At 43.7% G+C, this 15963-nt stretch overlaps 1 protein-coding gene across 1 annotated transcript in view; it reads left to right on the forward strand.

Annotated features, from left to right (window-relative positions):
- Positions 1–455: 455 nt before the first annotated feature.
- Positions 456–15963, forward strand: part of PHLDB2 (pleckstrin homology like domain family B member 2) — a 169898-nt gene continuing 154390 nt past the window's right edge. Inside the window, exon 1 of the mRNA XM_065588426.1 lies at positions 456–623. The gene's annotated coding sequence lies outside the window, so the exon portion shown is untranslated. The remainder of the gene's footprint in view (positions 624–15963) is intronic.

Here is a 15963-nt window from a genome sequence, read left to right on the forward strand (position 1 = left end):
GACCCTATGTGTAACACAGATCATGGAATTTTATCAGTGTCTCCAGAAGATATTTACAAGATCTAGCTGGTTATCCTTTCTTTCACCTACCCTTGAATGTATACCTCCTAAAAGAGTTAGGAGAATGTCAATGTGATCTAATGGTTGGAACACAGAGATTCAGGACTGCTCTGGCAGTGACTCACTGTGGGGTCGTGGGCAAGTCATTTCACCTGTGTGTTTGCCATTTTCAAAGTGGGTTCAGTATGTACTTACCTCACAGGGGTGTGATGAGGCTTTAAAAAGCAATTTGAACATAACACCACTTGCCAGCCATATCGTGTTTTAATTTTTATTTGACTAATGAGTTTCCCCTTACAAACATTTAGGTAAAATCCATTATTTATTACTGCTTTGTTTCAAATTTTGTTTTTCCTTAACTGTGGTATTTATCCTGAGAATGAAAAAATAACAAATGTTATACAAAACCTCAGCACATCCCAGAAGAGCGCTACAGTGTTCAATATAGCAGTAAGAACAAACAAATGATTTCAACAGCCCTCATGCACATTCCAAAGCCATGAGAACAGACTGCTCAGTGGTTGATAAAATGCCTGTCCGATGATTTTGTAGGGCAGATTCAGGTAAGATGCAAAGGAATATTCTCCTTAATCTTTGCAGCTAAACATGAAAATGTGCTTTGTTTCCTTATTTTGAATCCAACATCCAGCTTTTCATTTTAAAATTCTGAAACAAAAGCTATGGTGCAAAAGTTCTTCAATGTAATTTGTATATTTTGTGTTTGTTGACTTGGCAGACAGAAGTGACCACACTTGGATGAGGAAGCTGTTAATTGCAACTTTAAAAAAAATCTTTACAGGATGAAACTGCAGAAATGTTCCTTTGAACATGTCATAGCTTTGTTGGAAACTGTTAAAATGTGTGTATATATATTTTTTGCAACAAGCTAGTGTGCACTGATTAAGCTGCAAGCAAGCTGGGAGGCCCAGTAAACAGAAGCAGCTGAGTATACCTGTCAGCTTTTCAAAAAGCGGACAAGTGTGATCTGTCTATAACATCCCATGGGATACAGGTTTGGAAAGAGGGTTATTATTTCCTCCAAGTCCAAAGCTAGAAAAGCTCTGAGCTGTTCTTTGCCAGGAACAACTAAACCATCATTAAGTCATTTAAAAACAAACCTTTTATAAAACTAAACAACACAGTCTCCTTTAGGATTTATTCTATTCTTTCTTTCCTGTTTCTCTCACTGATTTCCTTTCTCTTGGTGTATCTTGACTACAATGTTATAGTTGGAATTTTTCCATGTTATACTTTTTTTAGAGGTTTCCACTGATACTTTCATCTCACGCCGTGTCTCTTTTTAAGAACTGGAATTTGATAGTGACTGTGCTACAAGGGAGGGGAAGCAATGGGAAGATTACCCCAGTGTCTAGTGAAAATTCCAAACTGGAAGGCTTAATATGGCAGAGAAAGAATGGGAGGAGCTAGTGGGAGTCAAGTCTAGAGATAGGGGATGACTAGCCTCCACTAGATATGTACAAAGTAGAGAGGGGCCCATAGCAAAATCATCAATTCCAACATATTGACATTCACATTGGACACTACCTCCTCTGTAATGTTCAAGCCAAAAACCTAGGTCTGATCACTCTCTGACTCTGGGTAACTTAAGAGCTGGATTGGATTCTGTGGTTTAGGCCCTAGTTGAACATAGATGGCACAAGTGTATAAGCCAGTTTAATTGGGGGAATTTTGTCAAGCTTGAAACGAAGGCTCTGATTTAGCTAAGTACTTCATCATCAAACACACATAGTCTATTGGTGCCATTGTGCCAGCCAGAGTGACCAGGGTTGATGATGTTGCCCCAGGCATTGTGTAGTGAAGTTCAGAGCTCTGGCTCAGTCCTGAGAATCCATGAATCTCTGAGGCAGCTCCGTGGGTGGCACCAGATTGGATCAAGGCATGCATCCCTTTGTGCATCGATGAAGAATTTGAGAGCGGGATGTGCTGGGGTGTTTTGGTCCATCCTGGTGACATGGCTGAAGAACATGTCAAGCTGCTTTTGAATATAATGAGTGATTGGAGGAAGGCCAGATCTCTGCCTGACTGTGACACTTCACAAAAAGTGAAAGCACTTTATGCTCAGGTACTTCAGCACATGCTTAACTGGAACCTAATCCTACCCCTACTCAGTGAAGCGCCTAAGCCTCTGCTTACAGCTAAACATGTATTTAAGCTGTTGGCTGCAAACCAATAAACCAGTATTGCCACTCGTGTCCTTCATGGGGCGACGAGACGAGGGATATGCCGTAACAAGTTTTAAAAAGATTTATTTGTTTCTAAGTTTTGACACAGCCAGTGTCACGGTAGTATCTGAGCACCTCCCACAATTATAAAGTACGTACAAAGATATATTTATCTGCTTTTTCTCCATCCAGCAGGGTTAGGATTTGGTTTGTTCTCCATGTATTTTTGGTTTGGTTTGGTTTCCTTGGAGGTTTATTCATGTTGTTCTGTGGTATTCTCATGGGAAATCTAGGTCAAAGAAAGGGGTTTGGTCATTTGCTGTGAAGGAGCTGAGGGTCACTGTTACCTTTACTTGTTCCAGATTGGGCCAGTAGAGGAGAGAGCTCTATCTGCTGCCCATGCCAGTTTCTCTCTACACTAGCAGTTACATTGTTATCCAGAAAGCAGCTGATGTGGGAGGTTATGATCACATGTGGTGAAGTGGTACCTCAGGTAACCTGGGCCAACCCTGTTTAGGTCTTTGAAGCTGAAGAGCCTGTTGGTCACAGATAGGACCCTATAATTCTTCTGGTTCTCACACATCAAATCTAAATATAGACCAGAATTGCCACACAGGGCAATTTTAAGTCGTGGGCTAGACTGGGGAGGGAAGGGAGTGTTAACGACATATTCTGCATTTCATTTTATTGGCATGACTTACTACTTCCCAGCCAACCCAATTTTAAAAACTAAGATAACACCTCAGATAACAATGGCTGTAATGACGAAAGCTGTGTAAAAGCCATTTCACAGCAAAGTCTGTTTCAATTCAAGCCCTGAGTTTTGCTTTGAGTTAGGGCTTACACAAACCTAAAATCGCAAAGCAAAACTTCGTTCAAGCCTTGAGTTTCATGTAGGTTTGATACAAAGGCATAAATTGTACCAGACTGTTTATGAATCTTTGCATGTCCTTGATTAGAGTTCAAAATTTTGTAACAAAATCCAGGGAGTTTTGTGCGGTTTCAAGTTTAGTTTCAAACACTGATCACAGCTTTAGTAACACACACCCTCATCCACATGCTTTGGGACAGAAGGGAGGAGCTGCCTCTTGTTTTGTTCCTTTTACATTAAGTTTTGCACATTTTAATTTACATGAAATACTCGTGTTTTTTATGCCTTGGGCTAAAAATGGACACAAGCCACACACTGAGGTGTGTATTTTAAGCTGCCCTGTGCAACTCCCACTCCACAGATCAGCAGCAGAGCTGAGAATGTCTGGGGATGGGCAGACAGGAGAAGTTGGCCTCTCTACTTGTCTAAATCCCTGGATGGCCACAAAGCAAACAGAAAATCCTGCCTCTACTTTCTGCTGCCAGTTCTCCCTACTGGACGATGGGATTGCAATTCAAGAAGGGACTTCAGGCTGCCAGAAAGGGCATTTGATGCTGATGCTGCAAGGACACAACACTGCTCTCACTTGTTTGCAGAAAAAGGAATGATTTCTGTGTGAATTCCTGCCTCCCCAAAGTCTGTCAGATGGGACTCCACACCAAAGCAAGTAGTGGGAGTTTGGAAATGACTACAAGCAATCTGAGTCCCTGTAAGCGTGTGGGATTCACCCCTGCGGCACCTTCTTCTGGTCATCTCTGGGAATTAGCTCGTCCAGCCTCCGAAGCGCCCTCTGCAGGCCGGTGTCCCACTGCCACTTGGCCCCCGTGTCCCTCCTGGACCCGGTGCCCCGTTATCTGGGGTGCTGCCCCTTGGCAGTAACCCTTTCTCTCAGGGTCTCCCCTCCCCAGGAAACCCCCACCCACTATCTCCACCTCACCTCAGTATAAGGCTACTGCCAGTCACCACTAGCCCCCACTCCCTGGGGCAGACTGCAGTATAAGCCACTCATCACAGGCAAGGGGGTTTTGGACCTGCTGCCTTCTCTACAACCCAGTACCTCTATGGGGCATTGGACAAGGCCCTGCAGCCTGGGGAGTTGCCAGCCTGGAGCTCAGGGCCGGCTCCAGGCACCAGCTGAGCAAGCTGGTGCTTGGGGCGGCAGATTGTTGGAGGCGGCATTCGGCCCAATCCTAGGGCGGCACGGCCGCTTTGTTTTTGTTTTGTTCTTGTTCTGCTCCAGCCTCCCTGTAGGGGGCTGCAGCGTGGAGAACCAGAGCGCCCTGCAGGGCAGTCCTCTTCCTTCCCTCCCCGCTGACCAGAGCGGAGCCCTCGCGGCGCAGCGGGAAGGGCTGTGTGGCAGCGCCCCTGCTGTAGCCCTGGCCGCCCCCTTCTCTTTCTCTCTCCCCCTCCTGCCCCCCCAGCCGGTCCCCCTGCACCCGCGCTCTGGCCGCGCTGCAGTTTTTTTTTTTTTTTTTTTTTTTTTTTGCTTTGCCGTTCTGGCCGCCCCGTTTTGTTTGTTTGTTTGTTTGTTTGTTTGTTTTGCTTGGGGCGGCCAAAAAGCCAGAGCCGGCCCTGCTGGAGCTCCAGACCCTCTGGCTTTTCCCCAGCCCTGCCTTACTCTAGGTACCCTGAGCTTCCCAGCAACCAGGCCCCCCTCTCTCTCTCTCTCTCTCTCTCTCTCTCTAAAGCAGAGAGAGACTGACTGCTCCCCGGTCCACTGCCCTCTTATAAGGGCCAGCTGCGACCTGATTGGGGCGTGGCCCAGCTGTGGCTACTTCCCCAATCAGCCCAGCCTAAGGCTCCCAGCCCCCTCCAAAGCTGGCTTTTAACCCCTTTCAGGCCAGGAGTGGGTGACCACCCTGCTACAGTTCCCATCACGCTCCCCAAGTTCAGGAAGGTGGTGCAAACCTTGGCTTGATTCCAGGAGAAGACGGAGGTGGATCACTCCAACTGCCTTGTTCAATACACTCCCCTAAATGGACCACTACTGGAGACAGAATACCGGGAAAGATGGACCATAGTCTGACTCAGAATAGCAGTTCTTGTGTTCATTATAGTGCTAGTGGCACCATTCAAATCCAAAACTATGTTTGGATTTGGGAGACCACCACAAAGTTCAGGAGTCTGTAGAGAACACACATGGGAAGTATCTTCCTAACTCCCATTAGTTAGAGGGTATGCCAGGAAGCATCAACGTGTAGTTCCTTTCCAAACCTCATGGCTTTGGCTGAGGTTTTTTCACTTTGGATTTTGAATCCCTGTAACACTGGATGTTCTCATTTGTCCATATATGTATCCAATTGCTTTCTAAACTCTTGGCCTTAATGATACCTTTTGACAAACAGTTCCACAGGCTAATTGTGCATTATATGGAAAGGGCTGTTTCCCTGTCATATTTAAATTTTTTACCCTTCTTTTTCACTGAATGTGCATTTGTTCTTTATTTTGAGAGGAGAATAGAAGTGCTCATGCTCTTTCCCTGTACCATCTACATTGACCAAGTCGATCACAAGGTACTGCTAACATGTCTGCTACGGAGACACAGCAGGAGAGGATGGCCCAACACTACGGAATGGCTGCAATTGTTCCTCTTCAGCACAACCTGAGATTGCGGTGATGATGGGTAATTGTTCTTTCTCTCCAAAGGTACTCATCTGCCAGGTCCTGCAGGGATCAATACTATCCCTGCTTCTTTTCAGTAACTACGTGAGACCAGTCGGAGACAGAACATGAGACGACTAAAATGTCAGAAGGTGTGCAGCAAATTAGATCTTGGATGTTGAGCAGCTGGCTCATACTGAACCCAAGACCAAAGTCATGCTAGCTGGAAAGGGGAAACCCTATGAAGGACTGGTTGAGACCTTATGTCCCTCTTCCACTGAAAGTGTATAGCCCCCCCCCATTCATGAAAGTGGTGGGTTGCCTTAAGATCCACCAGGTAGCGTCGGTTTCTAAAAGTGCCTCTCACCTCCAACTTGCTGGAAACTTGGTCTCTTCTTCACAGGTGAAGACCTGGGCACAGGCACAATGCATTCATCCTCATCAGGCTGGATTACTGCAATTTACTGTGTCTAAAGCTGAATGTCGCGGCAATGCAGAGGCTCCAGTTCATATAGAATATAGCTGCTCACTTGCTGCATGTCTCAGCCTCTGTGAGCACCTCAGGCTTGTGCTCAGCAGTCCCTTCATTGGCTGCCAGGGAGCTTCTGATGCCATTTTAAGCACTTGGTTCTAATTTTCAAAGCAATAAATGGCTCAAGCCCCAGCTACATTAAAGACCAAATTTTGATCTATGACCCACTGCGATAGCTGTGCTCCTCTGGGGCAGTGCTGATCACAGAGCCCAGGATGAAGTGCCTGAGAACTAGGGATAAGGCACTCTTGGTTGAGGGGATCCGGGTCTGGAACAAACTTCCCAAGGAGATCAGGTGAATCCAGTGTCTGACCATGTTTAGAAAGTGCTGCAAAACCTTTCTCTTCCAGAAAGCCTTCCCATCATGCCTCTTAGCCAGGGATACTCTGTGGAAACCACTAGGAACTTGGCAATTGCTATTTATTTTTACATGGAGGCTCTGAGCTACTAGGATGGGCAGCAGCATAAAATTCTGAAATGGATGTAAGCCCCTTGGGGTAGGGACCATCTTTTTGTTCTGTTTGTACAGCGCCAAGCACAATGGGGCCTGGTCCATGACTGGGGCGCCTAGCTGCTATGATAACACAACTGATAAATAGTTTGTCTGCTTTTGTCGTGTCACTCTGATTTGACTCTTTTTCTAAGGTAAACGCTCCTAATCTTCTCAAGCTATCTCCATATGGAAGATGTTCATGCCTCAAATCACTCAACACCTGCCTGCGAACCAGTCCCTCTGAATTTTTTTTTTTTTTTTAATATAGGGAGACCAGAATGCAATATAGTAACTGGGTCACAGGTACAGCTGCACCACTGATTTGTATGATGTTACAATTTTCATTATTGTTCCCTATCCCCATCCCTATGCATCCCAACGCACTGGATAAAATTCACACATGTGCTACAGTATATATTGGAGATTAGTTATGCAGGGGAGAGTAATAAAATCAAAGATTTGCAGCATCCTCAGATGTTCAACAAAAGGTTTCTCAAAACCTAAAAATAGCTTCTTGGAGTTGGGGAGATTTCAGGCCAGGTTTGCATTTTTAAAATTCTTGCTTTCCCTTATTTGGACATGCAAAATGGAATCCAGAGTCCCCGGGGATTCAACTGTACTGGGGTTGAGCTGTGTTGAGATGAAAGTAAATGCTTTCTATGTCTTAGACACATTGCTAAATATGGGTTGCGTTAATAACAAATGAATCAGTTTTCTGGCAGAGCTGAATACAGTTTTCCAATGTCTCCTAAGTTAAGAAAGGCAGCAGCTCTTTTGTGTCAAACTAGGTAACCAGAGAGCAATTATATCCAGAACTGGGGGACTATGCTGTTCACATCAATGGCAAAGCTCTTGTTGACTTCAGTGAGAGCAGGTTTGGGCCGAAGACTGATACAATTATATAAAGGAAGATTTAAAGCTAGACTGGAGAAACCAAAGAATCAGGCTTTTATTATTAACTGGCTCCTTTGATCATATTACTTTTTAAATGTTTAAATGTAAACAGCTAACTTCAGTTTGAAAAATAGAAGCTGAGGGAAACAGCAAGCTTCCACAGAAAGCTCAGAAATGTTTCCAAATAAAATATTTGTTTTTCCTCACTTTCCCTTTTAAAAAAAATTTTCTCCACCTTTTCCTTGGAAAAGAAGGGGAGAAAAAAAAATAAAGGGTTGGGGCAGAGAACCCATATTTCCAACAACAGAAATGAAACAAAATGAAAAATTCATTTTGAAATGAACATTTTAAATTTCAAATATCATGTCAAAAATTGAACTTCCTTGAGGGAAGAGAACAGTCCTTTTTTTTTTTTTTTTTTTTTTTTTTTTTAAACTCCATTCACAGTGGTGCTGAACACTTAGTTAATGTCTGTACAGTGCTTTTGAAAATATAAAGCACTACAAAGACATTGTTATTTTGACTGTTAATGGTACTGAGCCTCCTTTATAAATTGCTTTGAGATATACAGATGAAAAGCTCTGTATAATATCTATTCTGACTTTGACATGCAGTTTTGACTTTGGTATACAAATGAGACATATTAGTAATAGAATTACAGAATCCTAGGACTGTAAGGGACCTCGAGAGGTCATCTAGTCCAGTCCCCTGCACTCATGGCAGGACTAAGTATTATCTAGACCATCCCTGGCAGGTGTTTGTCCAACCTGCTCTTAAAAATCCCCAGTGATGGAGATTCCACAACCTCCCTAGGGGCAATTTATTCCAGAGTGGTTAAGCCCTGGAATAAATTGCCTAGGGAGGTTGTGGAATCTCCATCACTGGGGATTTTTAAGAGCAGGTGGAACAAACACCTGCCAGGGATGGTCTAGATAATACTTAGTCCTGCCATGAGTGCAGGGGACTGGACTAGATGACCTCTCGAGGTCCCTTCCAGTTCTATGATTCTATTATTATCATGTCTCGTTTGCATGCCAAAGTCAACATTTTCAGAAGTGGCCACAGATTTTAGGTGCCCAACTTTGGCACATCTTGATTTTCAGGGATTGCTGAACATCTGAAGGTCTAAATTATTTCAAGTTGAATTATCTATGGTTCAGCTCTTGCTAAAAATTATGCTCCAGGCATTTTAAGTTGTGCATATAGAATCAATGACTGCTTTTGGAAATTTTCACCTAAATTTAATGGCGTGTCTGGTGCTCCCATTATTCCTTTTGTCATCTGAAGGCAAATTGCTATTACAAATGGGTAGCTGCTTAGGACAGGTGTACCATACACCACGGTAATTTTTAACTTGAAATATGTATTATGGCCTGGGCCAGATATAGATAAGAGCACTGGATGGTTGAGGGTCAGAATGCCCTAAGTTTCAGAGTGGTAGCTGTGTTTGTCTGTATCAGCAAAAACAACGAGGAGTCCTTGTGGCACCTTAGAGACTAACAAATTTATTTGGGCATAAGCTTTCGTGGGCTAGAACCCACTTCATTGTGCCCAAAGAAATTTGTTAGTCTCTAAGGTGCCACAAGAATGCCCTAAGTGTGCAGTTTGAAAGGGCCTTGGATTTTCATCTTCCATACTTTCATCATGCATCCGGTACAGAAAGGCTTCCTCCTGCTGTTGTGAGATGCACTTTTTTTTTTTTTGTCCCCCAATTACCCATTCTATCCAGAGACAACCTTACATTTTAGGTCAGTTACTACATCTTCTCATGCATTCTGGGGTGTATAAATTTGCAGGGGTGGGAAAGCAACTGGGATGTGGCACACACATTACTTCACACAGGGTCAAGCTGTGCATCAGAAATGAAATCACCTCTGTAATCCCAGTGGGTTTTTAGTGAACTTCAGTTACACAGTTACCAGCTCTCTGGAATTTCAGTTTCTCCATATGTGCTGCCTCTTTTCTGATTGTGAGCACAACCCACATTCTCAGTATCTGGAGACACTTAGCCAGGCTTTCTCCATGCAGCCTGGCTGTGCCCACATATTGAGATGCAGTGAGACAATGCTTGGATTCATTTCTGGAATGTTTAAGGCATGCCATCAAACCTACTCCTACTCTGAATTTGTTTGGAGAAAGCACTTGCAGACCAAAGGGCCTCTCTGCCTCTGATAAACGTGTGCCTTTACGGCTAAAATATTTATGGGGTGGAATGTGCCTCCCTTTCAACATTTGACCTGTGATGAGAAGCTATGTTCGAAGCATTGTTTTAGGAGAAAATAGGATTGAGTGTCCATCCATAGCCCAGAGGTTTTGTATGATACGTTGTCAGTGCTCCTTTATAACATGCAAGCTTCTTTACTGTCATTTAATATATTTATTAGCAAAAAACACTGAAGCTTTCATACAAAATCATCGGACATAAATGTCCTTGCTGAGCCCTGGTTCAAATCCCTTCAAGTCAAGTCTCAGTGTTTTGTTTTGTTTTTGTTTTAGCAGCACTGCTGCTAATTATAGGCAGTCTTAATAGGTATCCTGTATCTATTATCCTTTTACATGCCCTCCATCTAATGGAGTGATGGGAGCTGTTCCATCCCCACAGCCCATCAGTGCCACTTTCTATCAGCGAAAGGATGAGACTGGAGAGGAAGAAATCCAGGTTGAGTTATAAGTATGCTCCTCAGACAGCTACAGCTGAAAACACCACAATGGGAGAAACAATTGGAGTGAAGCTGAAGGAATTATCTGATGGAAGGAGGATTGCTTCAGTGTGGGGGTCTTACAGGGTGGGAAGTAGATTGAGGGAAGGGAATTGGGGCTTGTCTACACATAAAAGTTAGTTCAGATTAATGGTAGAGTGTGAATTTAAAGTGGAATATCTTTTCTAGAATAGCTCCATGTAGACAATGCCTTATAGGGTTTTTTGAAGTTGAGATAGATGGACACAAGAAATGAGCAGAAGGAGACTCAGAAGGAGACTTGGAAACAATAATACAGGTTTAGGAATATCAGACTGTGGCTATATTTAGTTAGATACAACAGCCATCAGTCAGCTGCACTCATAGGCTATGTCTACACTGGCAATTGAATGACAAAACTTTTGTGTTTCAGAGTGTTAAAAAAGAAACCCCCCGAAAGACACAAGTTTTGCAGAGACAAGTGCCAGTGTGAACAGCGCATTGTTGGCAGGAGCGCTCTCTTGCCGACAACGCGAACGCTGCTCGTTGGGGGTAGAAGTTTTTTGTCGACACGAGAGCCAACGAATAGCAGCTACACTGTGCGCTTTTAGCGGCACAGCTGTGGCAACACAGCCATGTCACTAAAAACTGTGTAGTGTAGACATAGCCATAGTGTAAGGGACAAAACTCACAATGCTCAAGGCTCTGAAACAAACCTGGCTTCCAGTCCACTGGCCTCAAGTGGCAACTATGAATAAGGCACTGGAGCAACACCAAGTTAATTGTGGCACATTAACTATGATTACAACTACAGCTGGTGAAAAAAAGTTTGATAGAGCAGATTTGTCCAAAACAATGCAGTTGTGTCAAAATTGAAACATTTCATGGGAATGTGTCTCTTCCAAGGACATTTTTTATGGGAAAAGAGAATGATTCATTTACACTTTCTCAATTCTTTTTGGTAATGTCAGACCAATTTGTTTTGATAAGATAAAAATATTTCATTTCAATAATGTGTCATTTTGATAAGGTTTTGATAAAACCTTTCATTTTGACTTTGTCATGTCAATTTTTTTACTTTTACTGTATTATATTTTACTGTATTATATTTTTTGTTGTAATAGTATTTGAATATAATAGAAAAGTCAAAATGATGACGTTGAAACAATGTTTTACTTTATCAAATGACATCGTTTTTATTTAAATGAAATTATTTGACATTATCTACTCAGGATGTTTTGATAGGACCAAATCAAAATTCAGATTTCTGGCCAGCTCTAGTTATGATGAAATCTCGGTGTCTAATGTATTTAGCCTAAAGTGCATTCAGTGTATTTTTTTTTTAATTGTAAGGGTCAGACATGGCAGTTTGGCCTAACAAAACATGAAAAAATGCAATACTAAGGGAGCTAGAGGAGATGTCCAAAGACAAGGATAGTGACATGCTAATCTTATGATAAAGCACTTAGCTTTTGATGGGGTCAGATGGGGTGGAGGATAGCAGTGGGACTCACCCAAGTTCCGCCTACAGAATGTGCTCTGCCGATCTGAGTGATGAATATTTGATGCTGCTCACTGTAATTTGTGCCAATATTTAAAACAGGACTATGTTGATGCTTGACTCTCCTTGAGTTCTGTCCTACCTCAGTGGAGATTCATATGCCCAAGGGCTCTTCTGGGCTCCTTAGGTTTGGTTTGCCTCTTAATGGGGGTGGGGAGGAAATAAGTGGTGGTATTTTACACACACAACCCTCTTGCAGAACCAAACTGAGATGTCACTCACAGTGAATTGTGCAGATCTGTGACCCTCCCCCTCCCTTCTTTCATGAGGAATGAAATCGTTAGCCATGTTAACATTTAAATAATCATCACTGGGCCTCTGAATAAACTTCTTTCTCAGAAAAATGTGACAGTTCACTCTTCTCGGAGTTCTTGTGCCGAGCTTTCTGCAGGATCCTCTGTACATTGGTGGCACTTGGTTCACCTTTTTTGCTGGGGAAGGGAGTGCATTTCTGGGCAACTTTAACAGCTAGAGATATTTTTAAAATGATAGCTGAGACTCTGGAGAACAAACAATAGCTTTGGAGAGGTGTTGGTGTGGCATATACACATGTACTGGCTGTTTCCAAGCTCTGGCCTTTAAACAGTAAATAATTAGCACCATGGCAAAATGGATGTAATCTTTTTTTTATTAATGGTTCCTTCTAATTCACAATCCTTCTCAGTTTATGCTCAACTTGCTTAAAATACACATAGAACATGAGTGAATTGGTGCTTGAGGAATGTCTTAATGGACGGAAAAATCAGGAGATTAGAAGATTAAATAATTAACATATTTCTGCTGGGAAATTAATAGTGAGAGAAGTGAAGTGGGAAACAGAACTCATTGAACTACATACCTAACTTTACAATAACTAAAAGCCAGTTCCCAAGAGGTACTGAGCACCCACAACTGCCAGTGGATCAGCACCCAGGAGACTTAAAAAATATTCTGGGATTATGAGTGTGGAGAAAAAACATTAGGGCCTGAGAAAGGGCATATTTCTCCAGTGGAATTTGAGAGCTACTTTCCTCTCTCTATTTTCATCTTGCATAAAAATGCTTGAATTGGAGCCAATCTGTGGCCACTTGAATGCCAGACAATATTGCATATTTCACATGTGCCAGCTTTCTGTTTTTGTGTTCGTTTTTGGTGGATAGGTCCAAAACTGAGGCTTCATTTGAAAAAGGGAGATCTGGGGTTATGAACCTTCATATGACTAGAAATGGTTTTCTATTCATTCTCCCACCCACCCCCTTTTTTTAAACATACCCCTTCAACATTGGGACACTAAACAAACCAACATTGACTTCGTACAGCGCACACACAAAGTGAAAAAGACTGTAAGCAAGACCTAAAAGGACTAGCCTGGTTTCATTGCCTGTGAAATACAAAAAGTAAACAAACACCATCAATAATGACAAAAATGAATTTTTAATAAGAGGTTTTTAGTAAACTAGGGAATTGCTATATAAACAGGTAGTAGCATCAGTGAAGGAGTGAGCTGAGACCACATATTTAAAAAGAAAATCCAACACACTTTAATGCAGCCAAAGTCTTCATATGGTACTGTGCCTACCTCCCACGCATTTTATAACAGGTGGTCCCACCCTCAAAAGAACGTTTAGTTTCAATTTCCATTACTCCAGGAGCTCTCTGTACCTGCAACCTGGTTGGTGGGGGAGAGGAATTATATACATGACTTTTATATTCAGCGTCCTTTTTAAGAACTATGGGGCAAATCTAGCTTTCACCTCTGTACCTCTAGAGATTCCCACATCCTGATAGCATAACTTTTGCCACATTGGGAAGGAGCTGAGGTAGCCACTAAGATGGTGCACGGAACTCAGCCCCATCTTGCTGGGGGTCCCTATGTGGTGTGTGCAGGACAAACACAGCAAACAGCAAACATTATGGCTCCTAGAGCTTAAGCAAGCAGAGTGTTAGGCCTTGGCTACACTTGAGAATTCACAGTGCTGGCGCGGCAGCGCTGTGAAGCACGAGTGTAGTCACGCCGTGAGTACTCCACCTCTCCGAGGGGAATAGCTTGCAGCGCTGCGATTACACTGGCACTTTACAGCGCTGTGCTTGGGGAGGGAGGAGAGGGGGGCGTTTTCACACCCTTGAGCGCAGCAAGTTGCAGCGCTGTACAGCGCCAGTGTAGTCAAGGCCTTAGATACCTGAGCCTGTTTGGTAAGAGGTGGAACTCTGTTCAATCTAAATGGATGCTCTTATTTTAAGTTTATGGACTAAATCCTGCCCTGATACACAAGGCAGAGGGATGGAGACTTTAAACCATTTCTTTCCACCATGGGCAAGTGTAGCTAACTGGTCAGTTAACTCAGGGCCAGTGCTACCATTAAGGCAAACTAGGCGGTTGCCTAGGGCACCAAGATTTGGGGGCGCCAAAAAGCGGTGCCCCCAATTTTTTAGCTTCTCCCCCCCCCGGCAGCTCCACACCCCAGCTCATCTTTGCTACGCCCCCTCCCTGAGTGCGCTGTCACCGCTCCACTTCTCCTGCCTCCCAGGCTTGCGACGCCAATCAGCTGTTTGGCACCGCAAGCCTGGGAGGGGAGGAGAATTAGAGCGGGGGCGGTGTGTTTGGGGAGGAGGCGGAGCAGAGGTGAGCTGGGGTGGGGAGCTGCTGCATGGCTCCGGGGGGGTGGGGGAGCTTCCACGGGGGCGCGCCTCAGGGCAGAGGCGGGGAGCTGCCGCAGGGCTGGAGGTGGCGCAAGGTGGAAGTTTCGCCTAGGGCACCGGCCCTGAGTTAACTGCATAGCAGTTACACAACTTGTAGGGCAGGATCTTGAATTCTAGGCTAATAGACCAGCTAACAGACCAGCCTGTGCATCAGGCACACTGTGAGCATGGGGTCTGAGTGAGGTAGGGTCTCCACTTAGGGTGGACCAAAAGAACCAGACAGGGTCATATTTGTTCTTCTTTAGAGGAGCAGCAAAGTGCACCTCCCTCATCCATGCTGAGGATTGCTGGCCCGTTAAGCACAATATCTTTAGCTGAGGATGCTACAGCATGTCCACTCTCTGCTATTGCTACTGGCAGGGCAGCACTGGGCATCTCTTCTGAATTCTTGAGTAGTTTACATCAGCCTTAAAGGTAGAAGCCAGTGTGAATGTATTCACTTGTTTTTATGAAAGCGCAGCTCACCTTTCAGTTGACTTGGAAATACCTAGCCAATGCAAATGTGATCTTCCCACCTCTACTTGCTTCACATCTCCCTCATCCCTCTCCTTCATTTCCCCTCCCTCCCATTGTTTGTTGTGTCTACTTGTTGTCATGGCTTATTAGATTGTAAGCTTTATTGGGGCAGGACCATGTCTACCTGTGTGTTCGTATAGCATCTAGTACAATGGGAATCTGATCGTGACTGGGGCCTTTGCGTGCCACCTCAAGATAAAGAATAATAGTGGTAACTATGGACTATTCAGACCAGAGAAATCTGAAGTGATTTGTTTAGTTATTTGGTTATAAAGGGCTCTCCAGAGCATAAGTGCTAACTGAGGCCAAGAAACTTTGGCATGAAAATCAATTATGTGCTAGGATTTAAGTAGCAAAATTAGATATGCTCCATGGAGGCAGCACATAAATTTCATGGAGAATGAAACATGGTAATCCTATTGTGTGGAATTTATGTGCTATCTTCATAGGTAACAGAAAGATGGCAAAAACTGCAACAAAGTAAGAGAAGGGCAACAAACACAATACCAACTACGACTGAAGGAGCTGATTTGGAAGGAGAGGAAGATATGAAGGGTGAATAGGACAAGCTGGAGGGAAGTTCTTGTGGAAGTCTCAAGGTGAAATAATTAGCAATAATGGAATGAAAGTGAGCAAAAGATTATTTAGGTAGGATATCAGGAAGAATGCCCCAGGCTATGGAGTGGTCGCTCGAGGGGAAATTATGGCAGCTTTGTTGTCAGAGACAATTTAAAACTGGACTAAGTGGAGCAGTGAAGACTATATTATGGGAACCAATAATGCACTGTCCGGATGGGTGGACTAGATGACATAACAGGCCTTTTCCATCTTCCAATTCTATGATGCACTAACATAGGAATTGGCTAAGCTTGAATGTTCCTCCCAAATCCTGCCC

Source organism: Chrysemys picta, chromosome 1, assembly GCF_011386835.1.
Source record: "Chrysemys picta bellii isolate R12L10 chromosome 1, ASM1138683v2, whole genome shotgun sequence".
In the NCBI taxonomy this organism is placed as follows: domain Eukaryota; kingdom Metazoa; phylum Chordata; order Testudines; family Emydidae; genus Chrysemys; species Chrysemys picta.